The 19,501-nt window shown below is 40.4% G+C and overlaps 2 long non-coding RNA genes across 2 annotated transcripts; one reads left to right on the forward strand and one right to left on the reverse strand.

Moving 5' to 3' along the window:
- Positions 1-4,334: 4,334 nt before the first annotated feature.
- Positions 4,335-13,237, forward strand: LOC113929469. The gene is made up of 3 exons (XR_003522203.1): positions 4,335-4,600; positions 11,553-11,690; positions 13,132-13,237. It is a non-coding gene; the product is annotated as an uncharacterized LOC113929469 (long non-coding RNA).
- On the reverse strand, positions 13,144-19,120 carry LOC113929468. The gene is made up of 3 exons (XR_003522202.1): positions 18,493-19,120; positions 18,284-18,396; positions 13,144-13,271 (listed from the first exon to the last, which is right to left on the reverse strand). It is a non-coding gene; the product is annotated as an uncharacterized LOC113929468 (long non-coding RNA).
- Between the last annotated feature and the right edge of the window lie 381 nt (positions 19,121-19,501).

The following is a 19,501-nucleotide window of genomic DNA, read 5'->3' on the forward strand; positions in this document are numbered from 1 at the left end:
GACACTTTTAAACTGAGAAGGTTGAGGCTGCTCACAGCCACAGCAAAACCTCTGGCCTCTACTTGGCTTGACTTCTACTCTTTGATTGGTAGAAACTGGGGATAGTCATCACATATTCTAACTTTTCCGTCTCTCTAGAACCCTGGGGGCGGGTCACACAGACCTAGAATGGGACCCTCATAATTGACCTTGGGTAAGTTTCTTAGCTTCAGAAACCTAGTTTCATCTAAAGATGACATTATCTGCTTTCAGAGGGTTGTTGTGAAGAGCAAATAAGACAATGCCTGTCAAACACTTAGCCTGGTCGCAGGCACATAGTGTCCATTGCATGCTAGTTATCATGGCTATATCATCATCATCATCATTATCTTCATTTTCGTTCTGATACTTTCAAGGTGAGTGAGTGTAATATGACTCCAGGGATACATTTGTGAACAAAGCTTATCTCTCTACCTGTTTGCTGATACTAGTCATTTCTCTAACAAACATCTCCCACTTACAAGGAAAATTAAAATCCAGATATATTTAAACCATACAGTTGTATGTCCGAAGTGAATACTACTTTATCCAACTTAGAAGATTTTTTAAGAAGATTTTTATTTTAAAAAAGAAAGAGGAAGGAGGAAAGGGAGGAAAGAGTGGAGGGATGGAAGGAGGGAGGAAGGGAAGTCAGAAGGACTTACTTTTAAGAGTCTTCTTCCCCTTGTAAGATTGTATACTTCATTATGAGATTAATTCCTATTGCCAATTGAGGTATCAGTGCAACAACATCGAAAAACAACCAGAAAAAGATACCTGAAAATCTTTTCATTTTGTAATACGGACTCTCTGGGTGTACTTATGTAAGATATATGCCTTATGAAAGATAGTGTAAAATCATATCGTACACAGACCTTCTATAAGACACTGTAAAATCATTCCTTTGGTCCAACATGCCTCCAGCGTTATCAAAAGTTTACTTGAAAAATATATGAAAAGGTTGGGAGTGTGTGGTAAAATGTAACCTTCAAGTTTAAAATTTAATTTTACATACTGCCATGCTGTCTCATTAAATATGCAGGAAAGGGAAGAGTAGTATTCTTCAGACTTAAAAAAATTAATCCATGTTTCTTGGCATGGACAACCATGTTATATTTAAAACATACATATATAATGTGAGACCCTTTATCTATTAAAAGTCATGAATCTATCTTATTCACTTTGTAACTTACACTAACTGGAAGTTGATCAAAGAAAACTACTTCCATTTTTATTACATTGTTACTATTTTTATGGAGAAAATGTAAAATGTATGATAAAAATCCAATATACAGTAATTGAAACATATAGTCTGACCTCACATTGTTCTGATAAATCTGTTCATTTCTGGCCATTTTCAGTGTTGCTATAGTGAACAGTGTTGACAAGTAGATGAAAAAAAGCTTATAAATGGAATTCTGATCATAGATAAGACTGAACATAAACTGTCTCCCCACATTTCTGCATGTTAGGAGGCCCGGCTTGTGCCCCAGATGGCCATCTCCCAATAATACATAAAACATTTCTTGCTAGAGCTCGGCACACGTTGAACACACAGGTCATTTGAACAGAACAATAATTCAATTCACTTAATAATGACCTCATGGGGAGCAAACACAGACCCAGGATGATGCTGTTAGAAGAACAAAATCGTATTAGAGTTTTAAAAATGAAATTCTTAAAAAGCCACCATGCTCTCTTGTCAAAATAGCACTTAAATGTATTCAGTGTTTAGCGACCAGGCAGGCTCGCCGAGTTTATTTTAGTCTCTTGAATTTTACTGCTGTGTTTCTGTGCCATGTTTCTTCAGTTTTCATGCTAGTAGCTTTCCTGGGAAGGTCAGTGGTTCCTACTGAACCCTCTATTGGCTTATTGGCTGAGCTCATTGATGAAGAAGCCTAGAGTTCATCACTTTTTCTTTTCTTCTGGCTGAGATGGCAGTCAATGAGGAATGATTGCAGAAAGTTTCAGAAGGACGCATGGGGATCATTTAATCAGACCAATAAAGTAAGCTATTTATGTATGTAACAGTTATAATAGCCTCAACCAACAAGGCAGTATTTCTCTAGAATAATTTTTAGGTTTAAAGCTAATTTTATTTCTAGCTTATAAGGCTTAAAATTCAGGATTCCCTTCTTTGGCAGAAATGAATGAACTCAGCCAGGAGAAATCATAATCTAGAATGACCCCTTTCTGGCATCTAGATACTTGCTAACAAGATAGCTTCATATTTTGACACCACTGATATATACATGAGATCAGGCCCCACCTACCCAGAATTTTTAGCCACCATGTTCATTTCTAAAAACTAAGCCCAAGTGCTATTGAAATTAGGCCGTTTATTGTCATAGTTTTAACTCTTAATACCACGTCTTCTAACTTAAGAAACAGAAGGGGCTTTTATTAAAAAGATCTTTAACTTTTGGGATCCAAATCATAAATTTACAGAAAAGAGAGGTAAAAAAAAGAGAACACAGATGCAGTCTATTCAAATCATGATTATTTTAATGTTGGAGAACAGGGAGAAAATTTTGTAGAAATTTTGTCAGCAATTGTTTTATAGTTTAATTACTTTATTGTGTTATTCCTTATCCCCTCCCCCCCCCCCCCCGCATCTATCCTAGTAGGCTTGAAAAAGCTAAATCTCCTCTCCTACAGAGTAGCACTTCTATGCATGGGAAACACATCTCTTTATAGGAACTACCCATTAGCTTATTTCTGTACCTGCCTCATCAATATAAGCTGGAATACCCTGTAATAGTGGCAATTTATTAACCTGCTGTAAAAGCAGGAGAAAGAACACTCATGCTATTTTTCCCCATGAAAATGGTACTTAGGGTTAGGGGTGTTTTAGGGATATAGTAGTATGGGGGGAGATGAGCAGGGGGTTAAAGAAGCAGAGTCATTTCCCACTACACATATATAAACTTTTAAGCATTAAGGAGGTATCTATAATCCAAAGAAGATATCCCATTTTCCCTCATTTTCTCCTTCCTGCTTTTTGATACTTCTCCAAGAAGACGTAGTCCTTGCCTCAAAAAGAACCTACTGTCTGAAGGAGAGAAAACACAGAAGGCAAATAAATAAATATAAAAGGCAGCAGGTAATTTAGGGACCATGTTGATAGTATAGGAGCTCAGAGAAATTTGAGATCAGGAAAGGCTTCTTGAAGGAATTGCAAGGCATGTGTGCAGATCCTCCTGCTGTGATATAGAATAGGTTGTATCCAATTCTCTGTGAGGCCAAAGGGGATCTCCCTTCCTCTCACTACCCCAAGGAGCTACTCTGTCTCCCCCTCTCTAAAGATGCAGGATGCTATGCTAACCATTGCAGTGGCAACAGCTTAGCTTCTCAGTTTACCTGCCTTAAGGCTGGCAGGGCTCGCTGAACCCGAGAAAGGTGCTGAAGAGTTCTGTACCCTTCTCCAGGGAAAAAGAGGGGGGTGGGGCACAGGAAGCCACACTCCTCTCCCAGCTTAGGCACTTGGGGAGGGAGAGCAGGAGGGAGGAAAAATCCAGCACACGCTGCTAATCATCACAAAAGTAACATTTATACAGCACTTACTGTGCAGAGAACTGTTCAAAGCTATTGCCATGGGTTGTTAACTCAGGTGATTCTCCCAACCACCCTACAAGGAAGGACTATTAATATCCCCATTTTACAGATGAGGCACAGAAAAGCTAGTTAACTTGTCTAAGATCACACAGCTACTTAATTGACATAGTTGGGACTTGAGCCCAGGCACCGCTGGACTCCAGCACCTCTGCTCTTACATGGTTCACAACTCGGGCTGCACATTAGAATCACTTGGAGAGCTGTTAAACAATATTGATACCTGGGCCTCCATCCCAGAAATACTGATTTAATTGATCTGTAGTGGGGCCTGGGGCAGGAGTATTTTTTAAATTTCCCCAGGTGATTCTAATGTGCAGCCAGGATTGCCAGCCCAGCCATTCTACCTCTCACTATCCTGTTACCGCATTATCTCTGCACCTCTCCCCTCCTCCTTGTTACTCAGACTATTCTGCCCTGATCATAGACTCTGCCCTGCTCCATTTTTCCTCCCTCACAACATGGCTCTTGCAGTGGGGTTAAAATATGTCCACCAGTTCTTTGACACTCCTCTCTTCAAAAGGTGAAGCTTAACTCCCCTCCCCTTGAATGTGGGCCGGACGAGGTGACTTGCTTCTAATGAATGGAATATGGTGGAAGTGATGGTCTGTGACTTCCAAGACTAGGTCATAAAAGCCATTGCAGCTTCCTCCTTGTCCTCCCTTGTGAATGTGGACTGCTCACTCTGGGGGAAACTAGCTACTATACCATAAGAACACTCAAAGAGCCCTATGGAGAGAATCTATCTCATGGCAAGGAAATGTGGATTCCTGCCAACAGCCACTGAAGAACTGAGGCCTTCCAGCAAATAACCACTGAGTGAGCCAAATTGGGAGTGAATCTTCCAGCACCAATGAATCCTCAAAATGACTACAGCCCCAGCTGACATCTTGAATGCCACCTCATAACAGATCCTGACCTGGAGCCATCCTGCCAAGCTGCTCCCAGATTCCTGACCCTCAGAAACCATGTGAGCTAATAAATGTTTGTTGTTGTATGCTGATAAATTGTGGGGTAGTTTGTCATGTAGCAACAGATAACTAATAAAGCCGCCTTCATCCCCACACTCCCACATTGACTTGGAGCTGGGGAAGTTGCCAGGACTGCAACAGAAAATTGTTCTGACATCCCAAGGTGGAATTCTGAATGTATTTGCCATAGAAACATAGCTCAATGCATATTTATGTATGTACATATATGTATGTAAATGCATAGGAAAAGTCTGGAAGGAACAAGCCATACTGTTGATAGTGGTAGAGCCAGAAATAGGAGAGGGAGTGGGATCAGGAGTGGGGGAGGAAACCCAGGGGAATTTTCTCTCCTGCCCTGTAGACTACTGTGTTGTTTGGATATTTCACAACGAGAGTGTATCTATGTATCACCTGGGTAATTAAACATATTTTTCCCACATAAAAGCAAGGGGAGTAAAAAAAGCAGCGTAATTGTACCCGAGTCTGGGTTCTGTTGAAGTAGAGTATTATTAGGAATATAGTTCTACAAGTACATTATGGATACAACAGTATTTCATAGTCTGTCCTGACAGCCTTAACACCAGGCAGAACACTGTATTGCAGGCACTGTAGTGATGAAGAAAGAGAACAGGGCTTGGATCCTGACCCTCACATGTGTTTGATTCCCAACTCCAACACTTACCAGCGTGGCAAGTCATGCAACTGTTCTGAGCCTGTTTTCCTCATCTGTAAAGTCAAGATAATGATAGGAGAATTAAATAGGACTTCACACAGTGAGTGATCAGAGGCAGTACTCATTAAATGTCATCTTATGGAAAACTATGTTCCTAGTTCCAAACATCTATATTTTGGGATCATTACAGGTAAATAAATTGAGGGCTCCATGAATTACACATTTTTGTTGATTTACCTTTTCTTTGCAGAAGTTCATGATACAAAACAGACTTTTAAAACACATTTACTGCATGAATATTACAAACACTGCAGTGGTCAAATATTTGTTTTTTATTTAAAGTGATAAAGACCTGAACATATTTCACATTTACAATGGAGAAACTGGGGACAGTGGAGATGAACATATAATCCCAAAAGGTTGAAACAGTGCTAAATCTGAATTCTACTGGACATTAGCACCAAAGAAATTTGGACCATCCCATCCTGTACACATACATTAGAGGTTACACATGGGGAGCCTACAGACCCCAGAATATTAACAGAGGTATTTCGTTTAACCCATACAGTGTTTTTGAGAAACATTTGAATTTGTTGCCCACATTTAAACTTGGAAGATTTTATATAAATATACAGCTTTCAGACTGCTTTTAGAAAATTGATGTATATGGCTATCTTGGGCCAGTTGGTTTGGACTGAGTCATGGATTCCTCTTTTAGTCAGGTTAAGGGTTTTCCAAGAGGCCACAATTCCTACTTGGACTGGCCTGTGTTACTTATTAAGGTTACTTCCTTGCCCCTATATGCATTGAGTTTGCACCTCTGAAACTCTGGATGTTTATTCCAATGCAATGAGAGTGTGATTGGGACAGGATGCTCATGTGCTTCTACAGTTTTAAAAACTGCCTAAGCATGCCTGCAATGTAGAGGTCCCAGAAATGAAGGCCATCTCTCTCTGTTACCTTTTAATGAAATGAAGGGGAAAAAATGTAGAGCTCTCTGAAATGTTTCTACAAGGAAATGAAGAGCTGCTATTTATAATCTACTATACTCTACAATGAACTAATATTTATTAGGAGGACCTCCAGTCTCTTAAATGCTCTAAAGTTGCATGTCATCATAGTCAATCTATTTGTGTCATTTTTCCATTTGACTGAGTAGGCTGGGATTCTTTTCCTCAACACATGCTCAAATCCTACCAATGGAAGAACAAATCTGAACCATGACCCTTGCCTATGATATATACAGAGAGATACTTATCAACTTTGGTGATATTGAGTTCATTTTTAATATGATGGAGTCACTTGTAAATCAATACCTGTCCAATACTTGTGAAAGAAATGTTCCTGCCTGGTTGTTATTAAAAACAAACAAAAAAATCAGTCCTATATCCCTCACTCTGCTTGAAAAATCTCTCCATGGCAAAATTATTCCCCATAATTAGCAAAAGCTAAAGATGAATTTGTGGTTAAAAAAAAAAAAAGATTCTTTCATTTGCTAATAATTTGTCTTAATCTAGGTCATTTTCCCCTAACATTTTATTAAGAAAATTTTCTTTTTTTTTAAGATTTTACTTTTAAGTAATCTCTACACCCAGTGTGGGGCTCATACCTACAACCCCTGAGAGTAAGAGTCACATGCTCTACTGACTGAGCCAGCCAGATACCCCAGAAAACTTTCAAACACATGGAAAAGTTGAAAGAATGACACAGAGAATACCTACACCTTTATCATCCAGATTATGCAATTTACATTTGCTCTATTTACCTTTTTAAATTTTTTTAAAGATTTTTATTTATTTATTTGACAGAGAGAGAGGGAACACAAGCAGGGGGAGTGGGAGAGGGAGAAGCAATCTTCCTGCAGAGCAGGGAGCCCGATGCGGGGCTCGATGAGGGGCTTGATTCCAGGACTCTGGGATCATGACCTGAGCTCGAAGGCAGACGCTTAACGACTGAGCCACCCAGGTGCCCCTTTTTGCTATATTTACTTTAACACATATACATTCATTCCTCTATCAACCTATCCCTTCACATTCATTTTTTGATACATTTCAAAAAAAGTTGCAGACATTAGTGCATTTCACCTCCCAAACACTTCAGCATTAGAATTCAGTATTTGCTGGGACACCTGGGTGGCTTAGTCATTAAGTGCTTACCTTTGGCTCGGGTCATGATCCCAGGGTCCTGGGATCGAGCCCGGCATTGGGCTCCCTGCTTAGCCAGGAGCCTGCTTCTCCCTCTCCCAATCCCCCTGCTTGTGTTCCCTCTCTAGCTGTCTCTCTCTCTGTGTCAAGTAAACATATAAAATCTTTAGAATTCAATATTTGCTTATGGATTGAAAAAAATTGTTTTAGTGTGGTACAATATGTACAACATAAAATTTACCATTTGAATCATTTGTAAGTATACCATTCTGTGGCATTAAGTACATTCACATACTTGTACAAACATCACCACTGTCCATCTCCAGAACTTGCCATTTTCCCTAACTGAAACTCTGTACCCATTAAACAGTAACCCCCTCATGCCCTTCCTCTCCCCCCTGCCCCTGGCAACCACCATTCTGAATTTGAATACTCAAGGTACCCATATAAATCATACAATACTTGTTCTTTTATGTTTTTATTTCATTTAGCATAATGTCTTCAAGGTTCATCCACATTGCAGCATATGTCAAAATTGCCTTCCTTTTTCAGGCTAAATAATATTCCATTGTATGTACATAGTAAATGTTGTTTATTCATTATCCATTGATGGACACCTGAGTTGCTTCCATCTTTTGCCTATTGTGAAATAATGCTGTTATTATGAACGTGGGTGTACAAATGTCTGTTCAAGTCCCTGCTTTCATTCTTTTGGATATATTCCCAGAAGTGGAATTGCTAGATCATATGGTAATTCTATATTTAATTTTTTGAGGACTTTATGGGTTTTTTATGTAAAATTTACACACAGTGAAATGCACACATCTTAATCTACAATTTGATGGGTTGTGACAAATGCATACTCTAGTGGATATTTGTTGTTTCTTTTTTAGGTCCTGAATATATGTAAGAATTTTTCATTTAGAATGCTGACATTTTCTGTGACCAAAATCCTGATGGAAAGAGTGTGGGCTTGGATGACACCAAGCATCCATTTTCAGGATCTACTGACCTTATCAAGTCTCATATTTTGAAATCTGTAAAAAAAATCTCAGTCCTGGGGCACTTGGGTGGCTCAGTCAGTTGAGTGTCCAACTCTTGATTTCGGCTCAGGTTGTCTCATGATCAAGCCCTGTGTCTGGATCCATGCTCAGCATGGAGTCTGCTTGAGATTCTCTCCTCTCTGCCTCTGCCCCTCCCCCCACTCATACTCACTGTATCTCTCTCTCTCAAAATAAATAAATAAAATCTTAAAAAAAAAAGTCACAGTCCTGAAATCAGGAATTTGCAAAAACCATTATCTACGTCTTCCACTACTGACTATAAACACTTTAGCTTGCGTAAGCAATGACTACAATTGTTTCAGAGAAGGATTTTTAAACAGAAAAATGCATGTTGAGCTCAATTTTTTAGCTCCTACCCATTACCAGGGATAAGACGATCTCCCCCTGCATCTATCATGCAGATTTTCCAGAGTCTATAATGAGGCTCTTCCTAAAGATTCTAAGCAGTCAGTGAACAATATATTTCTTGCACATTAAGAATTTATATTATTGACAATGAAAACAACAATATATATAGCAATCAGATTGGCAAAAACTGATAATAGTCTCGTGAAGGGTGTGGAAAAACTGGCATTCTCAGATACTGTAAGGTGGCATTAAATGGAGGATTTGTTACTTAGTGCTTGTTAACATTTTTAATATACCTTTTTCCAACTCCAGGAGTTAGGAATTTTTTTTTTTTACAAAGATGCTTGTACAAGTGTACCAAGATATAACTGTATACTGTTGTTCATTGCTGCATGGCTTATAGTAGCAAAAAAATTGGAAACAACCCAAATATCAGTCAGTAGGTAACTGCTAAAAATAAATCCTGATATACCCACATTTAACTGGTATAACTTGCTTTACCAGCTTAGACACAAATAAGGTTACATCGTTTTTATTTTTTTCAAATTTCATTAGGCCCAAACATCTATGTGCCCGATTAGTGCCAGAGGAAGTCCACTGCCTGTCTCCTTTCTTAAGGCCTCTTCCCTCCCCTGAATTACCCAACCACCCTGGGGCTTTACTCCTTGCAAAGTGGCCAGTCCTGCTTCTAAACGCCTCATGGAGAGAGAACTAGGGAATCTGATTAGTTTATTAGAAGCCTTATTTTCAGCGTCTGTTGCTTCTGTTTGCCATAATATGACTGTTGAAAGCTGCAAAAGTAATAAATAGGGTCTACCGTTGTATAATAAAGAATTTTAAAAAAAGGTTTGATTGAGACTTTGTTTTGAAAAAATAAAAGATTATCTTATCTTTAAATGTGATTTATCTTTGAAGACACACATGTAACAACTCTAATTGCAACAATGCTCTAATTTTTAGAATAAACAAAGATTGAATCAAGTGTTGATTTGGTGAGGGGGATAATTTTCCCAGCAAAATTATATGACAGCAAATTTTGACACCCTTCACTTCAAGCTGACTTTTATAGCAGAATCATACAAAGGTCATTTTGAAAAAAGATGTGAAGGCTTCATCACTTTTCCTGAGAGCTTCTCTTAATCCTTTGATATTCAAATAATTCTCCTTTTGAAGAATTTATCCTCTTATCATCCTTGTTGTTTTTCTCATCTTTAATTGTTAACTGGTCTAACACTGCCAGATACTCATTTGCCTATGGAACAGTTCTCCAGAATCACTTTCAATGACTTCATAAAATTCTGCATCTTTTGCAAGATTAGCAATCTTACATGGCCACTGAAATGCATTTTATTTACATTGTATTGTCAGATGTTTATAACATCTACCATCAGCAAAATTGACTGACTAAGTGGGGAGAGATGCTCGTAGTAAGTCGGGAGGGCTATTTAAGTGGGGACTAATTTAGTAAGTGGCCAGTTTATTAGTGGTTTTTTTTGTTATGACCAATTTTTGCTTTTCTACACAATTTAGGAACTACTGTAATTCAGATAATGATAATGAATAGCTGGAAAACAAGAAATTTCTATATAATGCAGCACTAAAAAGGAATGAGGTGTATGTTGACATGGATAAACATTTCACAATGCATTGTTAAATGAAGAAAAACAAGTTCTAAAAGATATCAATAGCATAGCAATGTGTCCAGGAAATAATAATAAATGTTAGTGTATGCATCAAAAATATAAATTAATAAAACAACTTGGAAAAGTATACTCTAACTATTCGCAGTCATTTCTAATAGGTGTGTGGGGGAGGGGGAAAGCTCATCTTGGTAGCCTTGTTTTTAATGAGTATTTATTACACTTTCAAAGATGATGAAAGCCAATTAAAAATATCTTTTAACTAATACAGCTGTGAAATGGCCAGAGGTTTAAAAAGGAAAAAGAAAAAGGAAAATGGACTGTCGCTACATTAGTGTGTCCAAACAGGGTACTCTCAGAAAGAGCTTTCACAGGCCGATTTTGAAGGGACATAATGGGATTCTTTGATATGAACCTGTTTTGTTATAAACACCCCAGAGCTCATTCTTAAAATAATCAAGTCACAGACATTTACTGAGAATCTGTTATTTTCATGATACTGTGCTATACTTAGTGCTCAGAGGAATATAAGGATCTATAAGACTACGGGAGCCTTTCCTCAAGAAGTTAACAGTTTAGTTGAGAAGGTAAGAAGCTCCTCACTGAATGAAGTAGGCAACAGCACCTGGTCATCAGTGACTAAGGTCTAAGCAAGATAGTACAATTGTGCCAAGGTGGAGAAATTGACTAGCTAAATTTTCAGTCTTTGCTCCTGCTTAGAATTCAGTGGGTCCAAACATTAGATGAAGGTCATAATTGAGCATAGATATTAATCTTGAGAAAGAAAACAGCTCTTCACTCTACATAGGAATATAAAGTCATAAATTTGTCCAAAGACCAGTTAGAGTTCCATTCAGATCTTGTGAGGGCTTCAGGGGGCTTTTGATGGGGATACTGATGAAATGAGATGGTGAACAGTGGGGTTTGTATTTTTTTCTCTTCTGCCCCGTTTTAGTGAATGAGGAACCTGACACTGACTCAAGGCTACACTGCTGCTAAGGACAGAATCAGAATTTGAATTCAGCATTTGTGACTCTAGAGCCTGCTCTTAATTTTTATGATCCCCTCCTATCTCATTGCAGATTATGGGCTAATTGTCACCTGCTACACGTGGAAGGAAGAGATGTTCAGCATGGCACTGATCAATGTGTATATTAACTGGGAAGTTTACCTCCAGGAGAAAAGAGAAAACCAGCTGTGTGAATGGAATTTGGAGAAAGGTAATACCTCCTTGTAAACAACAGTAAGACCCATGAAATCTCTGTAGTCTTCCTGGAAAAGCAGTTGCCAAGATTTCTGTAGGCTTGGTCTTCCTTTTCACTCCTGGAAATAATCCATTTAGGGCAGAGTTGAAACCCATAAACAGAGTAGCACTTTCTCTTCTGTCTCTCTTCTGCCTAAGCAGTGAATAATCAGAGGTGCTTTGGATTCTGAAGTTAGCTACAACAAAATTCTAAAAATTTGCTGTTGAGGCACCTGGGTGGCTCAGTGGGTTAAGCATCTGCCTTTGGCTCAGGTCATGATCTCAGGGTCCTGGGATCAGGCCCCATGGCAGGCTCCCTGCTCAGTAAAGAGCCTGCATCTTCTCCTCTCACCTTTCTCGTGCCCTCTGTCTCGGTCGCTGTACCTCAAATAAATAAATAAAATCTTTTAAAAAAATTTAAAAATTAAAAAAAATAAAAATTCACTGTTGATATACTTCAATTACAGACTCACTTTGTATGGCATATTCAATATCTAGAATAAAAGTGCTTTATACGTGCTATATAACATAACCTCTAGTGATAATGTAGTATGCCATAATATTTACCACTGAATTGTACCAACTTGTTCTTTAGAACTCCTTAAAATACAGGGAAAGTGTGACCTTATCATTAGAGTTTAGCTTGGATCTATGAGTCTTTCCAGGAAAGTTAAAAACTTTAAAAAAGTGTACATTTAAAAAAAATCATTTGATCTTTTAGGCAAAGTTTATTATATGTATGATCTCGCAAAATAGTATCATAGAAGAATTGAATATAGAAAAAAACTGGTTTTAGTTCACTACTGTGGTCATCATGAAATACAAGACAACTTATTTAGGTCCCTTCCCTTGTTGCAGAGTGAAAACAAACTGCTTCTTATATCTTCCACTTTTGAAACACAAAAGTAGCCCTTTTTAATAGAAAATGTCTGGAAGTCACTGCCTTGAAAATTTTCTAAAAAGTACTCTCAACATCCTAAATTATAGGAAAATAACTTGTGAATAATGAGCTACACATTCTTTCTCTCCTTCTTTGCCCTCTTTATCTCTGAGAATGTGAGGAGTTGGCATTGAACATAGCAATGACTTATGGACAACCTCAAAGGTCTATGGAAAAAAAAAAAATCTGCAGTTTTGCTGAGGCAAGCATCAGAATCCCAAACATTATTGTCTGAGAACAAATCACTTGATTAGTGAGTGGGCTCAGCCATCCACCTGGTATTCATCTTAAGCAAAATCTTATGGTTCTCTATAATCGTCACATCTGCAATAAATCCTAAGAAAAGATAATAACTTTGCTTCTTTGTAGAAATGGCCTTGAAAAAAAAGTCAACTGCCAGTGCAGTGCTGAAAAGTGATGGCATTTATTAATTTGCATTATCATATTTAGATAATTGCATGATTATATTTATATTTAGGTATTTGGATTGTAATTAGATGCATGACATTGGAAGCCTCTTGATATAAATTTGAAGACTCTCCGTGTATACAGGCATTTCTCTGCAGACTGGCACATGACTTCTTTAAACAGAGATGGGAAGACACCTTCTGGTTTCACCTGTTGATTAGGAAAAAAAGAAAATGTTACATTATGATCTTTTTGGGGGTAAGTACCTTTGGAACCTAAAAGGTACTGTGTAACTGTCAAGGTCTGAGATTGCTGTTAGTCAACAAAAGCTCTCTTGGGTCAGTGAAGTGGTTTCTTTCCTCTAAATTTTGCTTTTAAAAAATCCTCTGTAGTTGACCTCATTGTTCACCATGCAACTGAGAAAGGGCTCATTGTTTTCAGCTGAGAATTCCATATAGTAATCACAATAATCCTAGAATTTTATAAACCACAGAATTAAGGTGGCTCCCCAACTGGTTATCACCAAGCTGTTGAGAGTGAAGAGCTTATGCCATCTTTGATATACATTCCCAACACCCATTTCCCTGGAATGTTATAAGGCATGTTAGGTTCTAACTGGAGACTAAAGTTGAATCACTTATTATTCTGCACATGCCCCTTACTGGTAGTCAGTGAAACTCAGATGAGAATACCCTATCCAGGATTTGATTGTGATGACACATGGCAAGATGTCAAGCATCTTCAGAGGTCTGATGTTTGGCCTAATGCCATTTTAGAGATGGCCTCTGATTTTCATTTGGCCTTCATGAGAATGTTGCAAAACATTATTCTCATAACTGGTTCTAGATGTAATTCTTTTCTTTTTTTTTAAATTTTTATTTATCTAGGTGTAATTCTTAATGGTTGTCTTGGAAAGGTGGTAGCATTATATAGTTGGACTTATAGATTCTGAAGATTCTTTGTTGTCTCAGACTCAAGGAAACTTAATTTCCAAACCTGGAAAAGATTCATTTTTTTGAATCACTTGTTTAGCCTTGTTACCTTGAGTCAAATGAAGTGAGTTACTCTTTATGAAGCATGAACAATGCCAGAAAGACATCATTAAAATGTTAATCTAATTTGGCCTGTTGAGGTAAGAATCCAGAGAGTTTGGTTCATCTAAAAGTGGGATTAATGATTTTTTTTAAAGATTTTGTTTATTTATTTGAGACAGAGAGAGTACAAGCAGGGGGAGAGGCAGGCAGAGGGAGTGCGAGAAGCAGACTCCCCACAGAGCAGGAGCCCAATGCAGACATGCAGAGCTTGATCCCAGGACCCCAGGATCATGACCTGAGCCAAGGGCAGACACTAAATCCACTGAGTCACCCAGGTGCCCCATTGATGTTGTTTTTGATCTGGAATAATTCTGGTCACATGAATGAGAGTTCCAAGGCAAAAAGATGGAGGTTAGTTATGAAGATGAGCTCATCACCTGTGCAGTAGGTTCAAGACTAAAATATAAAGTTTATTTTCTTCAGAGTTGTTGATTGTGTGCTTTTGGCAAACATTAAATTCACGTTTAAGAGGAGGCAAATGTTAAAATCTATTTGGCTAATAAGTTTAATTTTGTGATCATGGGTTTTTCTTTTATTCTTCACTTCCCAGCCAACAATTTTGAACTGAAATGGAAGATTCTTTTTAATATGCTATGACTTTGTTTTGCAAATCACCAGCAGGTCCATAGTAGAAGTTAAAACTTTGCAAGACCAGATATCACAAGAGTATTCTTTTTCTATTTGCGAAGATAAAATCCCAACTTATGGCTTGGGACCATACTGTAAAATGTAAATAACATCTTAATGAGCACTATAGAGGAAGACTGTGCTGGGCCAGTTGCCCACCACTGAAGGGCTGGGTTTAAGTGTACCTTGGGTCATAATGAAGCTAGTTTGGTGGTCTTAGCCTCCCTAGTAGACATTTTCCCACATTAGAAAACCAGCACAGGAGTTCATGCAATTCCCTACAAAGGACTATTGTAGCTCTGTCTAAAACCAGAACTGGAGTATGGATGGGATAACTGAAGGAGAAGCTAGAGGAGATCCATGAGCCTTTTAATCCTGAATTAAACTTCTGTCTAGATTTAGGAGGAAAAGGGAAAAGGGAAAATAATTGCATTGTGTATTTTTATTTCTGTCCACATTCTGTAATCTCAGACACTAAGAACATCTCCTTGTGAACATTTCCGTCACTGTCCATGTTCTTGACTTTATGAGAATACATTTTTCAAAAACATTGACTAAAAGCATTGTGTTAAACTCTCTATCCTAGTAACTCCAGTTCCTGGGGCTACAGAACTGAACATCTCAACTAAATTCCATAGGAACTATACTTGTTTTCTTTCTAACCTCTCCCTGATTCCAGATTCATCTTCTCTAACTAGCTATATCTTACCTATCCCTTAATCGAGGCACTGGTTCAGTTCCTACAGGGAGCTCTCTGTGATGACAAGAGCACACTTTCATCTCACCTTTTTTGTGGAATTTTTTGTCTATATGGAATAGTTAATGCCTAATCATATACATTTGATAACTGAATTTCCTAGTACTGTTCTGTTTGACTGATTGAAAATATAAGTAAACATTTAAAAGGTGGATTAAAAAACAACAACCAAACCTCCAAACATAAGATGCTACTTTCTTGACGTTATTTCAACAAAGAGGATGCTTTAGTCCTTTTTCCTCTTTGGAAAATGACTTGGGCCCTAAATCCCTTAATAATTCTACCTGATTTAAATCTGACTTTAATCCTGCATGATAAATTAAGATTCTGTATCTTTTCACCCTTGCTTTTTGGAGTAATTTGTCTAACCCAACACCTACATAAATAGATCAGATTCTCTAAGTGATCCAAAGGCATTCCATTTAGGCAAGGTAGCATTAGCTCCAAGAGTAGCGAACGATGCTAACTGCCATCCCACCAGGGGCCATCCTGACCCGGAGAGTGTGTGGGTGCTTCCGGAGTGATTGCATTTAGAGACCCACCCATAAAGGAAAGACATCTGATTCCTCTGATTGCATGTAGAGTTCCCTGGACAGCCACTACAGGTCTCCACTTGCAGTATTTCCAATGCCCCAACCCACCCACCCCCAAACTAAACAATAGTAAATAAAAATGTCTCTGAGAGGCTCTCGGTAGCCATCTCGGGAGAAATCCTGGTCTTTTCCCAGCCCAGTGCTTCCTTGTAGCAGGAGAATGTGCCTTTCCCGGAGTGAGGCTGACTTTGCCCTAAGGTTACATTTCCACACAAAGAAGTCTTTTAGGGTGCTGTTGCAGGCCTCTACACTGGAGGTTTATGTCTGTCAGTCTCAGAAAAAAAGGAGTTATAAAACTGCAGGAGCCAGCAGTGGGGAATTACCACTTCAGGATCTGCGGAGGTCTAGCCTCCCAGCCACACTCTATGCTGAAAGTTGGCCTAAGGACAGAGAACAATAAAGCAGAAGGAATTTCAGTCAGTTGGCTGCTGGATTGCATGAGCAGGACTCCGAGAAGGGGGCACTTGGGGAGGGTGCTGCACTGACTCTGGGAGGCTACCATTGTGCCAGCCCAGCTGGGCAACCTGGAGTCTGAGAGAATGAGAAAAGTTGACCCAGGTCAAACAAGCCAAGGAGGCCAGCAGACACCCAAGCCAGAGGCTATCTGTGGAGCAGCCCCTGCAACTCCGTGTGTAATTCAGTCCATTTATAGTTAATAAGAACAAATGCTAATTAAGATCTCAGAGAATGACCACGACAGGCAGAAAAAACGGAAATACATCACAAGGTGGACCTGAACACTTTGCGGAGAGCTATGAGGGAACACAAAGGTGGTGGCATCTGGGAGCAAGGCAAAGAGAGGGGTGAGGATTTGATTGGTTCGGAGAATGGGGGGGGTAAGTGGGTAATGGAGCTGAGAATAGAGAAGGCATCACTACCACCTGTCCTGCAGCTCTGCAGCTCTGATTTTGGCAGGGTGGCCCTGATGCCTGCACGAAAGGCTTGTTGGACTTAGCTCGAGAGCTTCCTAAAATATCCCTGGGCCTGATGCAATATCACTTTGTGATAGCACTGCATTGCGATGTGGTGACAGGATAACCTGGTGGTGAGGAAGGAGGGCCTTTTATGTTTTCATATGATTGTGTCTGAGAGAGGCCAAGTGATTGGAGCATTCCCAAAGGAGAATGGGTATGCTGGAAGAGTGCTTAAGCTTTCTTTCTTTCTTTTTTTTTTTTTAAAGATTTTATTTATTTAATTGACAGAGAGAGGGAACACAAGTGGGGGGAGTGGGAGAGGGAGAAGCAGGCTTCCCGCCAAGCAGGGAGCCCGATGCGGGGCTCGATCCCAGGACCCTTGGGATCATGACCTGAGCTGAAGGCAGTCGCTTAACCAACTGAGCCACCCAGGTGCCCCGAGTGCTTAAGCTTTCTGATGTGGAAGGAAGAGTTCCCATCCACCCACTCCCACTGCAAAGGCTGGACACCTGGGGAGGGCTCAGTTAGGGGATTGAGACTCCGGAGGACAACCCCAAGAAGTCCCTCAGCAGTCCATGGGGCATTCTACACAAAGCAGAGCAAGCAGGGAAAGGGCTGTGCTAACCAATCTTCACAGAGAGAGCAGCAGAAAGAAGAGGGTAGCTTCCCTCAGAGTATATCCCCTGAGCAAAGGCAAAAGGAGTAGTGCTGGGAAAGGGAAGAGGAGACAGGCCTAATCTGGAGAAAGCCACCAAGCGCCACCAAGAGCTGGTAGCACCGGGCCAGGTTTGGCCTAGGTCTCCAAATAAAAACAATCTGCCTAGCTCCAGGCAAGCCCTTGTTCTGCATAATGACTTGAATTCTGAAACGTGAATTAAACCTTGCAAAGGAATGCCACTCTTTCTCCCTCCCCCAGGCCATTCTACCATTCTTAGAGGGTAAGAGGTGGGTGAGAGGAATTAAAATTAAAATTTTGCCCCTTTACCAAAGCATGGAAAGTGTCAACCACATCTCCCGCCATCCCTGCCCCCACTGCTCAAAGTGTTTTGAACACTTCTTTTCTGCAACATCTTTTCAGCAAGTAATCAGCACAAGTTGAAAAGCACATGCTGTCGCATTTCTGATCAGATTGTATGTTAAGCAGGAAAATATACCCCCTCAACACACACACCCCCCCCCCCCTTTTTTTTGGCTAAATGCATGTCTGTTTAAAGAGCCACCAGGCAGTGCCTCTCACTTTGTCTTGGCAGGGCACAACCATCAGACGAAGTGGGAGGAAGAAACATTAACTTCAACAGCTGTTTCTTGACCCCGGCTGTCAGTCTTCCCAAGAATAAATTTTGGAGAGTCCTATTTGAAACAAAGAGGGAGTTTTTGAGGAGAGAAAAGTTGGTTGGTTCCAGGGAGGCCGCCCAAAGAAGCAGGGAACAAGATGTTTGCAGTTACCACGCAGCCTGAAAGCCTCTGCCGGGTGCAGGGATGGAGCAAAGTAACTTGAAAGCTCCCCTCTCGGCGCCCTGTGCCTGCAGCTTCCCCCCCTAACGTGCGCCCAGATCCAGCGCCGGTGGTAAGAGCCGTAGCTCGACTACAGTAATTCCCCAGCTCGGGCGGCTTGAAACTGCTCGGGCTGAATAGCATTTGCTGTTCCGTCCTGCGGCCGCCTCCCGCCGCCGCTGCCGCGCTCCCTGCAAAGCAGCTCTCATTATCCCGGAAGTTGTGCTGACACAGTCTCGCTGCCACCAGAAGTTTGTCAACATCAAACTTCTCCTGTGTGGGGTACGTTCACCTTCCACGAGTATTTAATCGAGCCAACAAGCAAACAAACAAACCCAAATAAACCTGCCCGTGATGTCATGGTCTTTTTTTTTTTTTTCCTTTCTTTCTTTCCTGGAAGGCTGGGGCTGTTAGAAATTTGCTGGTGGTTAGAGCGCCTGTGGGTTTCTGGGGGAGATCAGGAGCAGCCCCCGGGGTGGGCAGTGGGGAAGAGGCTGCGGAGGGGCGTGTGGGCGGTTGGAGCTGGGCGCGGTGTAGGTGGGTAGGGGGCTGGGGCTGGCGAGTTGGTCCTGCAGCCTCTCGCCTGTCGTGGGTTTGGATACTGCACTGTCAGGGGCCAAGATAGTTGCTTTGCGTCCCCCAACCACGCAACAAAGGTTACCTGGAAGCGCGGGCCAAGTAAAGACGCCCGGGAAGGGGGTCTTTCTACACTCCCACCTGCTCTTTCTGCACTCCTGCCGGACCTTTCTGTAGACACCTCTTGAGATCTTTCTGAATAAAGGGCATTAGGATCATAAAATGTGTTTTGAGGCTTCAACTGCAACATAAAAGAAATCCTTGCGAGTTGAGGGCAGGGATGTGCTACCTTTTCTGTCTTTAATGGGTCTGTTCTGATACCTTGATTAAACCATTGGGTCTAAACTTAACTGACTCCTTTCCCTAAGCCAGGTCTCGGGTTTAG

Source organism: Zalophus californianus, chromosome 5 (genome assembly GCF_009762305.2).
Source record: "Zalophus californianus isolate mZalCal1 chromosome 5, mZalCal1.pri.v2, whole genome shotgun sequence".
NCBI lineage: Eukaryota > Metazoa > Chordata > Mammalia > Carnivora > Otariidae > Zalophus > Zalophus californianus.